The sequence below is a fragment of the Silurus aristotelis genome, assembly GCF_946808225.1.
Source record: "Silurus aristotelis genome assembly, chromosome: 20".
Classification (NCBI taxonomy): domain Eukaryota; kingdom Metazoa; phylum Chordata; class Actinopteri; order Siluriformes; family Siluridae; genus Silurus; species Silurus aristotelis.
In genome coordinates, this window is record NC_139593.1 from 3,314,233 (window position 1) to 3,330,460 (window position 16,228).

At 43.0% G+C, this 16,228-nt stretch overlaps 1 protein-coding gene across 1 annotated transcript in view; it reads right to left on the minus strand.

Moving 5' to 3' along the window:
* Positions 1 to 16,228, minus strand: part of LOC310715878 (complement C3-like) — a 79,004-nt gene that overhangs the window by 40,051 nt on the left and 22,725 nt on the right. The gene's annotated exons all lie outside the window — the stretch shown is intronic.

A 16,228-nucleotide genomic window follows, 5' to 3' on the forward strand; every position in this document is an offset into this window, starting at 1 on the left:
AACTTTGGTAAGTGCAATGGTAGAGGTCTGTGTATTTATCTTAACAAATCATGGCACACAGACTCATTCTGTTATGCTCATTTAGAGTATTTGATGATTAAGTGCAGGCCCTTCCCTTTACCGAGAAAATTCTCAGCCATTGTGCTGACTGCATTGTACATTCTTCTGGATGGTAACGCTAAGCTAGCTATGGAGGAACTGCATGCAGCTATCAGCGAACAACAGTTTGCACATCCGGAAGAAGCTTTTTTTCATTGCTGAAGACTTCAATCGCTCCTCAGATCTGTACTATCAAAATTTCATCAAAATGTCTTCTGATCTACAGAGGAGACAACACATTAGATTAGGCATATACAAACATATCTAAGGGGAAACAAGGCCATTCCCCTCCCCTATTTGGGTCAGTTTGATCAATTAATTTTGTTTATGTTTACCCAAATACACACCACTGATCAAACAGAAGATACCAGCAATGTGGACAGTGAAGGTTACTGATCAGAAAGTTGGTGATTCAAGCCCCAGTATTGTCAAGCTGCCACTCTTGGGTTCTTAACCCTTTGTGATCCAGGGGTGCTATATCATGGCTGGTCCTGCGCTCTGATCCCAGTTTCTGCAAGCTGGGATATGTGAAGAAAGAGTTTTACTGTGCTGTAATATATATGTGACAAATATAGGCTATTCTACCCATCATCTGTTTTTGACTATATCAACATGTGCATTATGTTATGTGTTCATCAAACACATGAAATGCTGTCCTATTCAGAAGCTGTGGATGAACTCCATGAGGTCCATCTTCTGCTGAAAGAGATGCTACTTTTAAATCTGGCAATTCAGAGGACAACAGGGCCAGATTCAACCTCAAAAGTGGTATTAGGAGCCAAACTCGCATATAAACTCTACATAGAAGAGCACTTCAATATCTCTGACCCCAGATGCATGTGGAAAGGCATCCAGATCATCACTTACTACAAACCTACACTCTCTAACAACCAGCAGTGCTTTCCTACCGGACAAACTCAGTTACTTTTTGGCTGTATTCTGAAACCCTTACTCTACTCCCTACCCATGACTGTGCTCCTCTGCATAATTTTAACATCATCAAGTATGCAGATGACATCACTATGATCGGTAGGATCAGTAACAATGATGAATCGGCCAACAGGGAAACGATCCGAAGCCTTACATGCTGGTTTGCCACCAACAACCTCACCATGGGCAACGCCATGTTGCAGTGTGTAACATACAATATTGTCTGAGCACTGACAGGTGGACCACTTCTGCAACATCTAAAGCAATGCTGGCAGCACTCATGCATCTGCTTTTTTAAGCAGCTCCTGCACCTGATGCACAGCACGAGGAAACAAGGACTAAAGGCAATCTTTGCGGAGAGCAACAATTCTAACTCTCAGATCTTCAGAAATTCTTTGCCATGAGGTGCCATGGTGAACATCCAGTGGTCAGTATAAAAGAATTGTACTCAAAGCACCAACTTTTAACTGCTCTAGTACAAAATACACATTTTTGTATGGTCCTGTTAAGCGGACAAAAACATGAACATGATGAATAGAACATACATGAGTGTCTGATGAATGAATTGAATAAACTTAATGTAAACTGATGTAATGTGATTAAAACTTGTGTAATAAATACAACAATCTTTTCCAAAGGCTTACTTCACATGACTACCTCACATTTCCTTAATTCTATTAAATAAACGATCAAAAACTTTACATTTTTAAACATTTATTGTTGGTTTACTTTTTAGGGTTTTTTTTTTTGCTTTTGGAGTCAAAAATAAATAAAGAAAATAAAAAGCAAGCAGCAGTTGATTACGTGAGTTTGTGCATCATATTAGTATATTTGTAAAGGATATATTTAGCAACGGGAAATTAACGTTGAAATGACAAATCATACACGTAATTTACTTAAATACGATGCATATAGTCACCTTACAGAAATGCAATTTACAAATATTTGCTAACAGATTTGTTTTATTGAGAATAAAACATAAATGTTTACATTTAGATACCATTCCTTTTTTTTTTTTGAGAGTTAGCATAATAGCAAAGGAAAATGTACGTTGAAATGATAAAGCTGTTTAAAAAAAAACAAACACATCATCTGTAAAACATTGGACAGTAAGTTATAATGACCAAAGTTATTCTACAAAAACCAAAAAAAAAAATTATATATATATATATATATATATATATATATATATATATATATATATATATATATATATATATATATATATATATATATATATATATATATAATTAAAAAATACAAAATTAAAAAATACAATATAAATAAAAATAAAAAAATTATAATTTAATTTTTTTTTTTTAATAGAAGGTGGGAAATAGTTAATCTCCCATAACTGCAGTCGTGGTTATTTAATATTTATTAAATCAAGACAATTTAAATCATCAATTTTATTATGTTTGTGTGAATAATTTTAAATTATCAAAAAAAAAATATATTTTTTGTAAATCTTCGAATGTACAACATCAGCATTTGTGCTTTATGGCAGCAAAACAGGTATAGTGTAATTTTATCAGGTTCATTTAGGTTCATTTTGTTATGAAAGTCATTTGGAACAAGAATAGTTCATTTATAGCATTTTAAATATATCTAATTTGAATTGTTTGCTCAATTTTATAATTTCAATTAGTGGCAAGAATCATTTTTTGGAGTGCATATGTAAATTAAATCTTAGTTTTTAATATATAAAAATTGTAATTAAATGTTCATTGCAATTACACAACAGAATTAACATCAGAATTTTATTTTATTATTATTTTTTTTTAAGTCCTTTCAAATGTATTTTCTAGTCAAACGTAACTCCAGTGCCATTTAAACGCAAAATGTATTCAATCTGGAGGATTTTTTTTCCGGTGTTTTGTTATTTTGCAGTTTATTGACAAGCACAAAGGAATGCCTGAATAAGTAAGTTAAAAAAAACGTGTTTTCCATGTTTGTACATATACTTTATTTTATATGTCTCAAGCAAACAATAGAACTACAAATATGTTTATATATTTTTTATTTATATCTTCACATTTATAAACTATAATTTTATTTATTTGTTTATATATGGCTATTTTGCCCTTCTTGACTTGTGGGCCAGTTTTCAATCCACGTCTGCTCTCCCAGGATATACAGCAGCCTGACAACAACAACAACAACAACACAAATTAATTCCAAATCAAAAACATATTTTTCATTATCATCAGCATCTAAAAAACCCCACACAGATTTGAAGTAGTTACCCTACCTGCTGTCTTCCTTCAGTAGGTTAGAACTCTGGCCCATAAGCAGGTAGCTCTTTCCTTTCACAAAATTGAAAGCACTTCTGCAATTAGCATGACCCATGAAGGAAGTTCGGTTTCCTGGTTTAACTGGGTCGATACCTGTAAAAAAAAATAATAATAATTTAGATAATTCGTTCAAGAAGTAAAATATTTGTCAGTATTATTTATTTTATTTATAAATTCTTTATTAAATTCAACATAGGGTTAATTAACTAAGTTGTAAGATATAATGTAGGGTAATATGTTACATATAATAATAATACAATAATAAGAGTTTTTTCCTATAATATTTGTCTTCATTAAGGTTTTGTCTACAATATTAGAATCAAATTAATATCATGAAGCCAGAATCTCAAATCGGATTGAATCATGACAGGAATTCAGAACAGTCCCATACAGAAATCTGATATATGGCCATACTTGAACATATATATTAAATAATTATATATTTAGCTTGGATTTAGCTTGCCGGTCGTGTGGCAGATGCAGTGCGCACCCAGTGAGCTGGTTGCGCGTTTCCTGCGCCCTGTGTCACAGCCTCAGTGTCTTCCCTGATCTGCGCACCGAGGTGTCTGGGTCCTTGGAGGCCTGTGTGCGCGCGTGCTTTTCCGATGTTCTTTCGCTGTGCGCGAATGTTGTTGGAGCGAAGTGGCGTGGCTACGGGACGATGCCGCTTGTGGTAGAGACGCTAGCTAGCTATCTCTCGCCGAGTGTTGCGTCTGTGACGGCTATCGGTTTGCCTACGTAGAGCCGCTTGGCTCTGGTGGGTAGGGCTACGCGGCAGGTCAGGCTACGGGTTGCTTCCACACGATGGGTGTGTTGCTAGCATACCGGGCTGGCCTGCTATGGGGGATGATGCGAGCTTCCTTCTGAGTGCCATGGTGTCCCTTCCTGGCCTGACCTGGTAACGCTGTAGGTGAGGGCGATTGCTGGTGGGTTCAGTAGACCGCGGTGGCGTTTCAGTGGTAGTTCCTCGATGCTCCGATGGGGCTGCTCGGCAGCAGCCTCGCCCTGGTACGTCCAGGCACAGCGAAATAGCCCGGTGAGAGTGTTGCCACCCGATTCCCGCGGGGAGGTCCTAGGGGCCCATGGCGACACTCTGAGCCCGAGGAGGGGCTGGACAGCCTGAGGGTCGTCCCCGCCTCTAGTGATTGGGCTGTGGTGCGTAGGCCTGTGGCTTGCATCTTGGAGGGTGGTGCACACCTCATGCTACGGTGCACGTCCCTCCCTGGCACCACCGGGAGGCCCGTCTGTCGGCCCTGCCACAGGGTGTTTGGGACGCTGCCTCCCTTTTGTGGTTAACTCCCTTATTTCCGCCCGGAGGTTCGTTGCGGATGGGGGTCATCCGCTGCCTCTCAGGGGTCTTCAACGGCCGCAGTGCGCTGCTCCTGCCGTTCGGGTTCAGGAGGACTGTCTGCTGGCCCTGCCACGGGTCGTGTTCAGGGCGCAGCGTTCTCCAGCGGTTTGCTCCCCGTATCCCGCCCGTATGGTCGCTGCGGATGGGGGGGATCCGCTGCCTCTCGGGAGGTGTAGTCGGCTGCAGTGCATCGCTCCAGCCGCTCTGAGTGGGTCAGGGGCCAGCCCCGAGGGGTTGGTTCTCCCTGTGAGGACTTTCTGTCAGTCTGGAGGGCTGCCTGGAGTCTCTCGGGGGTCCTGCGTACTGTGGAGACGGGCTGCACGATTCGGTTCGCGTCTTCTCCTCCTCGGTTCAACAGGGTGTGTCCCACCCTGGTGGGACCCGTGCAGGCTCTGGTCCTGGGACAGGTGGTGCGTGCTCTCCTGAGGACACGGGCCATCGAGGTGGTTCCCTCCTCCTTGTTCAGAGAGTCAGGCTGCTACAGCCCGTGCTTCGTTGTTCCGAAGTCGGACGCTGGATCTCCACTCCTTAAACCACACACTTTTGAGGCTCGGGTTCAGGTCTCTCATTTAGAGAGGTCGTGTCTCAGGTCGAGTCCGAGGACTGATTTGTCATACGTTAGATCTGGAGGTTGCATGCTCCCGTGCAGCCGTCCTTCACCGCACACGGGAGGTTCCTGAGGTTGCTTTCGGGGCGAAGCTTACCAATATCGGTCCTTCCGTTCGGCCTAGCGCTCTCACCCCGTGCCTTCACAGAGTGCGTGAACGCGGCACTGACCCCGCTGCGGCTTCAGGGCATCCGCATTTTGTAATATATCAACGATTGGTTGATGTTGGCTCGTTAGAGCGCCAGGCGGTTCGGCATTGAGCTGCTGTTCTCGCCTGCATGAAGGTACTGGGGTTCAGACTGAAACGCCGGGTAAAGTGTACTTTTCCCCAGCGCGGAGAACCGCTTTCTCGGCGTGGTGTGGGACTCGGCCGGGTTACAGGCACGGTCTCCCGCCCGGTTTGTAGTCATCCTCACTGCAATCAGGAGGGTAGGAGCAGGTGAGTGTCACTGTGAGGCAGTTCCAGAGGCTGCTGGGTCTCATGTCGGCAGCGTCCGGTGTTTTTCCACTCGGCCTTCTCCGCATGTGGCCCCTCCAGTGGTGGCTCCGGGGCAGGAGGGTTCTTCCCCTGAGGGAGTCTGTATCGTACCATCAAGGTGTCACGGTGTGCCCTTTGAGCCTTGGTTGCATGGTAGGACCCTACGTTCTGTCCTGAGGCCCTGTTTTAGGGACTCCTTGTCGTCGCGTAGGTGGCCACTCCGCCCGGGGTCTGTGGAGCGACCCACATCTCTTGTGGCACATAGGTTGCCGGGAGATGCTGGCAGTGTTGTTGGGGTTACAACACTTCCTCCCAGTCCTTAGAGATCACTATGTGTTGGTCCGCACGGACAATACTGCGGTGGTCTCGTACATCTACCACCAGGGGGGCCTCCGGTCTCGCCCTTGCAAACAGCTGGCGCAGGGGGTCCTCTTGTGGTCCCGGGACGAACTCCTCTCATTTAGAGCCGTTTACGTCCCGGGACGGTTGGATGTCTGAGCAGACGCCCTGTCGAGACAGTGGCTGCCATGGGACGGTCTTGGCCGAGGCTACGCCTGTACGCCTTTCCCCCCAGTCGCGCTGCTCTCGGGAGTTCTGGTATGAGTTCGCCGGGAGGAAGTCTTCTCCTCCTGGTGGCACCTCGATGGCCGGCGGAACCCTGGTTTACCCCTGCCCAGGGTTGTGGAGGCTCAACCATGACTTGGACCCAGTTAACTGCCCGGTCGGTTCAGTTCTGGTGTTTTTGCAGGTACAGTTTGCCGCAGGGTTAACCCCTTCGACCCTGAGGGTTTCCGTGTTCACTGGGTAGGTCCCATTGGTGACACGTTTCCTCCGCGGCGCCCGGAGGCATGGCCAGGGTGTTTCCTTACACTCTGGGTGCTCCCACATGATGTGTCGTGTTACGGGCATTCTGCCCTCTTCTGTTTATAGCCCCCGACCAGGGGTTGCGAGACCGGCTGTGTCCAGTGCGAGCACTGGGTGCTTATCTCCACAGGATGAGTCCTTGGAGGTGGTGGGTGCAGTTGTTTGGCTGCTAGTCCTGGTTCCCGCTCCGATCGCGGTCAGGGCTCGCTCCGCCGGAGTGTGGCGGCCTCTGCGGCCGGATCCACTGGAGTGTCACTCCGGGACGTCTGTGACGCTGCGGGTTGGTCCACCCCGCTGACCTTTGTCTGGTTTTATGGCCTTGACTTCAGAGCCACCCCGGGCTCCTCTGTTCTGCGTGCTGATGCCGAAGCCCTCACTCTTTCGGCAGGGTCTGGTCAGTGTGGCGTGATTGGACACTCGTTCCCATAGCGTTTCGACGCAGCTCGAGTTCCTGAAGGGGAACGTCTCTAGTTTACGACCGTAACCATAGTTCCCCGAGGGAACGAGACGCTGCGTCTCCATGCCACACTTCCTGCATCCCTGCGGCGCATACCTTCTCTCTTTGCAGAAGCTAATGTCGCTACCACCGCACAGCCATCTTGTAGCTTCCTGGTTTACGCGACGTCGCCTGTCTATGACGTCACGGCTTGCCTATTGGCTAGATTTCACACGTGGTTCAGAGCGTGGTCACGCAGGGGCGTTCCCATAGCGTTTCGATGCAGCGTCTTGTTCCCTCGGGGAACTATGGTTACGGTCGTAACCTAGAGACGATATTTATAAATGATTTACACTTTTCATGATTTAATCAGTGTTGATTTAATAAATATCAATATATTTCATTAAATATTGATATTGTGTGTTTTTTTTTAAACAGCTTTTTGATCTAGACAAACATTTTCCTTTGCTAATCTGCTAACACTCAAACAAACATACGAATGTTTTCTAAATGTATGTTGAGTCATTGTAAGATATAAAGTCATCGACATGCATCATACTTAAGCAAATTACATGTGTAGGATTTGTCATCTTGACATTCATTTTACTTTGCTAGAAATATATTTAGCAAATATGCCAAAACGTTACACAATCACACATAGTCCACTGTATATAAAAGTTATCTACAGGGTTTGATTTCATATTAAAACTAATTGTGTGTATGAAGTGTAACATGCATTGTGATGCTGAGTTGCATCTTCATTACAGCTTTTATTCATTTTTACTCTTTCAGAACCTCATCTGTGTTGCATCATTCCATATTTTTGCATTTTTGTCTCCGGTTTGGGAAAATAACTGATTTACGATATGTTTTATTTTATTTATTTATTTATTTTATTATTATTTTTTTTTAATATAAAACTGAACTTTACTCATGCAATTTCTTTGTAAAATGATTGATGTCTCTTGTTTTCACTCTCTCTTTTTTTAGATATGTGAGTTTTGAGAGTGACATTATTCCAACATTTCTGACTCCAGTTTGGGAAAATCACTCAAATGCAGTGTTCCAAGTTCCAGATCAGGAGATTTGTTTCCCTGTTGATCCCTGTTTCTTGTTGGCACACAGGTTTTAAACTATATATATATATATATATATATATATATATATATATATATATATATATATATATATATATATATATACACACATACACAGTGGAACCCAGTTATATCGAGGGCCTAGGGGTTGCCAAAAAGTGTCGAGATAACCGTAATCGAGATGAATGAAAAACCAGTATACAATACAAACCACCGTCGATTCTTGATACAAACCTTTATTATATTCTCCAACATTGCAAACACAAATATCGCTCACAAAATCACAAAAAACGTGCAGGGTGTAGTTAGTTTTTACAAAAAGCTAACCAGTGTCAAAATTAAATTCTCGAGTCATTTCACTCTGACACACAGCTCTGAAAATTGTCCTACACTCCTGTGCCTCCTCTTACAACATAGCTGTTAGGTGGCAGTGATGGAGGCGGAAGCCCAAGCACCAGCAAACAGAGCTTTATTGAAATATACAAAGAAAACACACAAATACCCTCGGCGTGTAGGGAAATCCGGGGCGCGTTCAGGGAGCGCGTTCGTTGAAGTTCCGAAATGACGGGGGTGAGTCCGTGAAAGATGGGGATAAGAGACAAAATGTAGCGAGCAATAGCATGTACATAAAGTCCAACGGCAACAATAATGGACGCTGGAGTGGAGTGAGTGAGGTGTTTATATGTGTGCGTGAAACAAGGGACAGGTGTGTGCAATCAGTACGATGGCGAGGAGAAGAAGCAGGGTGCTCCCTGACAATAGCATCTGTTAGGCTTGATTTTTCCACCACTTCCCCGAGTTCTTTTGTGGTTTCACAGTGCCGACTCACTACCGTATTTTCGCGTATATAAGACGCACCCTGGGTGAGGGGTATGTAAAACTTTCTATAAGACGCGTCTTATATACTCGAAAATACGGTAGTGAGATGGTGACGTGGCAAAACCCGGCGATTGGTTATGGGAAACGAGATAACTGACATTAAGTGGCAAATTCGCCCCTGACATAAAAGAATTAACATGACCGATGAGAAAATGCTAAGACAAAGTGAGAATTTGGCGGTTCCAATTCAAAAACGTCGACTTAATAGGGTTGGCAAGTTAACCGAGGTCGAGATAAGTGGGTTCGACTGTATATATTTATATATTCAGATTTCATATAACACATGAGTGTACAAGCCTGACCATGGTTCAATGACTGATCGATCTATAATCATACAGATAAACAGTAGGACCCACCTTCTCTCAAGATCTCTTCAATCTCCATTTCATAGAAATCTGTGTTTGGGTTCAGATTCATTTCCACTACTTTGGCTTTATAAACTGCAAGTACACACAAAATAGACAATATAATACTATTGTTATGTTTTATTGTTTTGATTAAAATAATGACTTATTCTCATACATTACAGGGTGGCATGAATACAGAGAGGAAGAATTTTACCGTAATCGACGAGCTTCCAGTCATTGTGTTTAATTTTTGGTTTCTTTTGGATACTGCAGTTTTCTGTATTAACGAATGTAAATCATTTATTCATGAATACACAAAATGAAAAGACTTACTCACACTGCCCACAATCAAAAGTATGAAAACGGGAAATATTTTTTAGGGCTGTCAAAATTACCACATTAATTAATTTTAATGGCATTAATGCAGCTCAATTTTTTTTTTTTTTTATTCACTAAACATTTGTTGCACTGATGTGCCTCAAATCAAATTAACAGTATAAAAACAGTAAAATATATAATGCCTCATTTTTATGTTTTGTTTTATATTAGTTTTTTATATTCCTGTATGAATGTGTGTACCTTCAGCACACTCGCACAGACCCTCCCTGTTACTGCACAACATACTCAGGGCTCCTTCTTTCTTTGTTGGATGGTAGAACTTCACACAGCGTTCCTCTACAAATATCATAAGAAATCATGTGCATGTCCTTTTAAAAATATTAAAGTCTTACACATAGGCATGTAGCAAGAGTTTAAAATGTTTTAGTGTGATGCAGATTTTAGAGCATAGACTGGATCTGTGACTGTCATTTGGGGTATGTAGGGGCAAAGCCATGCCATAAATCCAAATTTCTTGTTGAAGCTCTTAAGAAGAAAACAAATTTTAAAAACTGTAAGGAAAACATTTTTATACACAAGCAAAATCATTCAATGCACTCAAGCTGCTTCTCAATTATCATGATGAACTGGTTTTACTGTAACCTTAAATGTCATTGGTTAACTGATTAGAGCAGAGAACATATTTTGAAAATGGCTTCTAGTGACCACAGCGTGCTGGTGCACCCTGCTAGGTTTCCTGTTATAGGTACTGTAACGAGTGCTATACTTTCTTTTGAAGTACGAAACTTGCGATCACTATCAACTAAAGGTCCTGTGCTCCATGAATTATTATGTGACTGGAAGTTTGAATTCCTATGTTTAACTGAGTTTTGGCAGCTTAAAGACAATTTTGCAGTGCTTTATCAGTTTACCCCTCCGGATAAACTTATACTTGCAAACCCTGCACATATGGTCATGGCATAGGTCTGGCAGTAATATATTACGAGAAATGGAAAATGTCGCATATATCTGCACCTGAGTTCACCTCATTTGAGTCCATGGTTCCCTTTCAGGAACTCGAGCTGCATCAACAATGCTTTGGGAATGCTTCCCTACTGTATGCTTTGAACTTGCAAACAGAACAATAAAGAGCGGTAAGAGAGAGGGAGGAGGGCAGGCAGTTTTTGTGAATAATGGAGTGTGAGAACCTGGTCACCTTACTATTAAAGGGCACATCTGCTGTAAGGACAATGAGCTGTTAGCCACTAGCATGAGGCCGTACTATTTGCCCAGGAAATTCGCGCATATTATCATAATAGATGCGAATATTTTCCCCTTCTGCTAATGGTAAAACAACATGCGATGTACTACATATTGTTGTTAACAGACTGTTAACTTAGAGTCCAAATGTCCTTCTCATTATCTCTGGAGATTTTAATTATTCCCCTCCATCCTCCACTTTGCCCCCATTCACCAAGAATGGTTCATGCCACACCAGAGACAATAAAACACTGGAATTATTTTATGCCACCCCCAAGGTGGTCTATACTTCAGAACCCCTCCCCCCTTGGAAGGATTGGATCAAAAACTGGTAATCTTCTACCTGTGTACAAATCCCTTTTATGCAGGCAACCAGCTGCCTCCTGCACAGTGAGGACATGGTCTAATGAGACCACTGAGGCTCTGAAAGAGTGTTTTGACACAACTGTGTGGGAGAAATTGTGCAATCCACAAGGGGAGGATATTGACAATTTAACAGACTGTATGACTGGGCTCAACTTTTGTGTGGAGAATACTGTACCAGTATGGTGGGTAAAGAATAGGTTATAGGTTAATCTTATAGGTTAACCTGTCAATTACTGAGCTGTTTACTGTGTGTTCATAGCACTGTGGCTGCTTTCTCAGTCTGTTAGAGGTGTTTGGGTGTGACGGGGTTGAGTCCAACATTATGGATTTTCTAAAGATGCCAGCCTGGTTGATAAACCTGGCCATTTCTTTTCAATTATAGAAGGAAGGGTACTGCCCACTAGGAGCTCCAGCTGGGGGAGTCAACATGGCAACCTCTGCTGTTGCGCATACCCCTGAAGCCAAGTAGTAAACCATCCATAACAAGCTCCACCCTGAGGTCAATCTGGTAACCTCAGCTGCTGAGCCGACTGAAGTAGCGACATACCTACTACAAGATATAAAAGAGTGCACAAAGTTTAGTTTCTGCTCAGGGTCAACAGCACAGCCCGACAAGCCAAACTCATTATAGGAGCCTATAAGAGGGGGCCGCCAAAGCTCAGTCCATGCCAAAAGCTGACAGGGCAGTCTCTCCAGTCCTGTTCAAGTCAAACTCATGTCAGGGGCCTATAAATCAATTCAATTCAATCCATTTTTATTTGTATAGCGCTTTTAACAATGAACATTGTCTCAAAGCAGCTTTAGACAGATAATGTGGTGATTAAAAGTAAATATGTTCTTTGTAAGTAAGTTTGTCCCTAATGAGCAACTGTATAAGAGGACTCTTCAAGTCAAGCTGATGCCTGAGGTCAATAGAGTGGCTTTTCCAACTATGTTTCTGTTAAAGGTGGTGTGGCTACCTACATGAACTGTTGATGACAGGGGCTGGTGCTTTACAGCTTTAAAAAAGAAACAACGCCTGCCCCAAAAATCAGGGTCTAGAGGACATTTCTACCCACAGAGACCAGACCGCTAAGAAGGGACCTTGTTTTAGGCATTTAAAAAAGAGTACATTAGGTTTGGGGGAGTGTCAGAAAATATCCCACCTTTTATACAACGCATTGTGTGAGGCTAGCAAATTTCCACTTTTTATTCTTTGTTGCAATGTTTTGTGCTGTCTTGAACCCATCCTGCTATTTGTAATTTCCCTCATATACCTCTTTGTTCTTAGCTATTTTTCAATTACCCTGTAATGAGTTTGTGTTTAAATATCTGTGTTTACATTGTCAGATTGAGATGTAACTCGTTGACACGTTTTGCAATGACCACACTGTGTCATATAATAAGAAATAATAATATCATTTATGTAATGTACCTTTTACATTTTTAGTTGTTATTGAAAAGGAAGTGTTCTACTAGTCTGCTAGATCTTGGGTAATAAATATTTTTAGGGTCTTACATCAAATTATTTGATATAAATTATAGCACACCACATATTTTTTCAAATATCTTGCTGCCCCGGTGTGTACACACTCTTTACCTGGAGAGTAGTACTCGTACACACTGACAGCAGCAGGTTGAAGCATATCTACTTTGTTAATCTTGTGCATTCTGAAGGCAATTCTGTCCGTAACACTGTGCGATACCTGACATGAGAGAAAAATCAGCCTCAACACAGCAAATTTAATGCATTTCCACACTTGAACAATGAAAATAAAATCATTCAAATAATACCTTATCTAAATAAATGATGAGGGAGCCACGTTCCGAAAGCTCCTTGTTCATCTCAAACGTCTGGATGTATTTATCATTCCCACTGTTTAACTGAGATGATAAGTATAAAAAAGCTCATTAAAGCTGTTTGAAGGTATCTGATAATTCCCTTTCAGGAACTTGAGCTGCATCGAAACGCTTTGGGAACGCCAATAAGCAAGTCGTGACGTCATTAGTGGGCGGCATCTCGTAAAACAGGAAGCTAAAAAATGGCTGAGCGATGGTAGCAACATTTGGTTCTAAATGTTCAGGTAAGCTCTTTGTGTGTGAATCTGTGCAGCCATTGACTAAAATGCAAGCAGAATTCCAACTGTGTGTTCTTTCTTGCCCCGCTTCATTCAGCCTATGTGTCGTTTGCTTAGCTTAGGAGCATGCTTAGTCGGCTCTCGAGAGAATTAACTGTTAGCATTTTTAGTCGTGCAGCTATGTGCTCTCTGAGGTCCCGCTCTCGCCTAAGCAAAGCAGGGCAAAAGGTTATGCGGCTCGCAGACCGACCTAGCAGAAGGCATTTAGAAAGATGAGGCCTCTCCTGCTTGCTCCCGTTCCCCGGGGAAAGCACTCGCTTCTGGGGTTCCTTATTCAGGCACGTGTACCGCGGAACTCCGTATTTCTTTCTCCAAGGAGGAAGAATTTTCAGATGCTAGCAAGCCCATGGACTCCTCAATGCCTGTGCTGTTCGAGGAGCTCCTGGAGGTAGTGACGTGGGCTGTCACTAAGCTAGAGATAGCTTGGCCCGATGAGAAGCGGAACCAACACATTTTCAGCAAGTTGGATGAGCATTTCTTGTGTCCCACGGCACAGCCTTCGCCCTGGGGCCTACCGAGGTGTCTAGGTCCTTGGAGACTCCATATGTGACCCATACCCTTCCCCCACATTTGCTATATGCGAATATAGTAGGGTTCAGGGAGTGCGGCTATGGGGAAGTGCCCAGGGTTAAAGAGACGCTAGCTGGCTGACTCTGTCCTAATTAGTAGGTAGGGTTTACGCGGCAACAGGTCAGGGGTTGCCTCCACATGATGAGTGTGTTGCAGGCATACCAGGCTGACCTGCTATGAGAGATGGACGAGGGATTTAGCTCTGGGACTGACGTTTAGGAGTTAAGTCACGCTGCGACCTAACCCTCAGGGTCATGAAGGTAAGCCCGGGCCAAAGGATTCTGTGGCTCACCCTGTAAGTGGAGATGTAGCTCCTCCTGGCCCGTTCAGGTGACACTGTAGGTAAGGGCAATCGCCGACAGGTTCAGGAGACCATGGCAGCGTTTCAGTGGTACTCCCCCCCCCCACACACTTTTATGGGGCTGCTTGGCGGGTGCAGCCCCAGCCCAGGATGGCCAGGCATCGCGAAGCCCAGAAACAAAGCATTGCCACACTGACATCTAGGCCCAAATCGAAGGAGTTAGCCAACCTGAGGGTGGTCCTCGAACAAACAGGCAGTGGTGAAGCGGCCCTGACAATTAAAGCGCCCTACAATGAGGAGGGTGGTCTACACCTTGCGTGGTGCCCGTACGTCCTTGTCACCATTAGGAGGCCAGGCTGTTAGCTCCGCCACAGGTTGTGCTTAAGAGTGCAGCATCCCTCCGGCGTATGTTTCCCCCCCATCTCCGCCCGAGAAATCGCTGCAGATGGCGGGGACCCACTGCCTCTCTGGAGGCTCCGATGGCTGCAGGGCACTGCCCCGGCCGTTCTGAGAGGGTCAGAAACCAGTGTCGGGGCTGGTCCACCCCTTTGACCTTTGTCAGGTTTTACGACCTCAACGTCACAGCCACTCCTGGCTCCTCTGTCCTGCCCAGACACACTAGGCAGAGCCTGGTCAGTATGGCGTTATTGTACACCCGTTTCCAAAGCGTTTCGACATAGCTCGAGTTCCTGAAAGTGAACGTCTCTAGGTTACGTATATAACCCTAGTTCCCAGAGGGAACGAGACGCTGCGTCAACAAGCAGCACTTACCTTCTCTTTTTTTCAAAAGCTTATGTTGCTAGCATTGCTCAGCCATTTTGTAGCTTCCTGGTTTACGCGATTTTGCCTGCCGATGATGTCACAACTTGCCTATTGGCCAGATTTCACACGTGATTCAGAGCGTGGACAACGTGGGGCATTCTCAAAGCATTTCGACGCAGCGTCTTGTTCCCTCAGGGAACTAGGGTTATATACGTAACCGAGAGATGATTTTGCTTACGTCTGTCAGATCTCTTTTATCCACCACAAATCCGGTCAGCAAGCCGATGTCCAAAATAGTCATAGGGGCATCTCTGTTTGGGTCGTTATAACTGAAATTATGTGTTGAAAAGGAAGTTCATTAAAAAAAAAAACATTTATGGCATTTTTTCACTGGTATATTTAGATTTTATTTATTTTTACCTTTAATAACCTTCGTATGAATTAGTTTTTGTATTTTACTCATTCAGAATTTAAATTAGAAATGGACTTAAGAATGTACAAGCATTAATCTGCATGCTTACAGGATGTTGATGGTGAACATGTAGCTTTCTTTTGCATTGCTGTATGATGCTGAGAGAGAAATATCAGAGCAGAAAAATGATTGCAGAGATATTTTAAAAATATCACAAATCGAAATAAAGTGGAACACTGGGATTTTTAAAATGAGGTCAATCTTACTTTTTGCTTCTCTCTTCATTTCCAAAGAAACAGTGTAATTTTTGCAGTTGCTCTTCTTTTCTATGGGTCTAGCATAATAAATTGTCATTACCTATAATAAAGAGGTATTATTATTATTATTATTATTATTATTATTATTATTATTATTATTATTATTATTAGTAGTAGTAGTAGTAGTAGTAGTAGTAGTAGTAGTAGTAGAAAAAAAAAAAATACTTTGTAGTATCCATGAGGACTCACTTTAAAAACTCCAGCACCAGCTCCTTTAGCAGTAACATTAAACTCTTGCTGAAGCTGAACCTGTAAATGTCCAGGAACACAAAATCTTCTTTAAGGTCTATGTTTGACCTTGATAAGGCACAACAGAGATCTTAAAGTCTACACACCCCTGTTAAACATTTAGTTTAATAATGATAAATAATGTTAGAACAGCAGCACTGCGTTCATGAACTGCTAATGAATTAATAGCAAGCA